Source organism: Marmota monax, unplaced genomic scaffold, assembly GCF_021218885.2.
Source record: "Marmota monax isolate L192 unplaced genomic scaffold, Marmota_monax_Labrador192_F-V1.1 WCK01_AAM20220418_F8-fsc00034, whole genome shotgun sequence".
Taxonomy (NCBI): domain Eukaryota; kingdom Metazoa; phylum Chordata; class Mammalia; order Rodentia; family Sciuridae; genus Marmota; species Marmota monax.
This window is the reverse complement of record NW_026693934.1, coordinates 7326937-7328124: the sequence shown is the minus strand read 5'-3', so window position 1 is coordinate 7328124 and position 1188 is coordinate 7326937. Positions and strand designations below refer to the sequence as shown.

General features: G+C 38.9%; 1 non-coding gene across 1 annotated transcript; it reads left to right on the top strand.

The window, feature by feature from the left end:
* The first annotated feature begins 680 nt into the window (after positions 1-680).
* On the top strand, positions 681-752 carry Trnaa-cgc (transfer RNA alanine (anticodon CGC)). Its single transcript has one exon. It is a non-coding gene; the product is annotated as a tRNA-Ala (tRNA).
* Positions 753-1188: the final 436 nt, after the last annotated feature.

Here is a 1188-nt window from a genome sequence, read left to right as displayed (position 1 = left end):
TGAATTTACTTGAAGCTATTGAACTGGACACTTGAAAATGGTTTAGTTGGTAAATTTTATGTTATATGTTTTTTTCTACAATGAATAAAAAAGTGTGGTAGAAACAGAAAGTATTTGGATGTAGTTTGTTCCCAAAGAGAGTTCATGTGTTGGTGTCTTAATCTTCAGTGTGGTAGTGTTGAGGTGGTGTGCCTAGTGGAGGTAGTTAGGTCACTGGGGGCACTTGGAGTAAATTAAGGTAGTTCTAGCAGAGAGTCAGTTCTTATGAGAGTGGGATGTTATAAAAGAGCACACCTGAATTTGCTCTCCTTCTTCTTGTCTTGCCATGTGATCTCTCCCTCTTGCCACGATGGCATACATCATGATGTGATGCAGCTGTCGGGAGCCCTCACCAGATGCTGAATGGATGGGGCTGCCCAATTTTGGACATTGAGTCTTCAAAACCAAGAGTTAAATAAACCTCTTTTCTTTTTAAAGTACTCAGCCTCAGGTATTTGGTCCTAGCAACAGAAAAACAGACAAATGCAGTATGGTTTTCAATCAGAATCTAGAGGTTGGAGAAACTACAGGAACATTGTATACTACCCAGGGTGGAAAAATTATATCAGTGGGTCCACTATCCTAGAATTCTCCAGAGCACTTATACAGAGGAATACATAAAAGAATAAAGCAGGGGGGCTGGGATATAGCTCAATTGGTAGAGTGCTTGCCTCGCATGCACAAGGACCTGGGTTCAATCCCCAGCATCACCAAAAAAAAAAAAAAAAAAAAATCAGACAAAGAATAAAGCAGGGAGATAATTAATTTAGAAAAGTAGGAAATATACTAGAATTCCCTATGGAATTTCAAAATACATAAGTCAGTGTTTCTTACTACAAATGACAGAAGCTACTATGGCTAGCTCTATTAGTCAGGATCCTTGAGAAAAAGAGAACAAATAAGATCTGTTCATATGTAGAAAGAGATTTATTTTAAGGAGTTGGTTCACATGATTATAAATAATGGCAAGTCTAAAATCTGTAGGGTGGGCTAGCAGGCCAGAGACCCAGAGAATGTCCAATGCTCAGTTGAAGTCCAAAGCCATCAGGACCAGGAAAGACCTGATGTTTTAGTTCTAGTCCAAAGATCTTCTACTGCAGAATTCCCTCTTGCTTTGAGAAATCAGTTTTTTATTCCATTCAGGTCTTC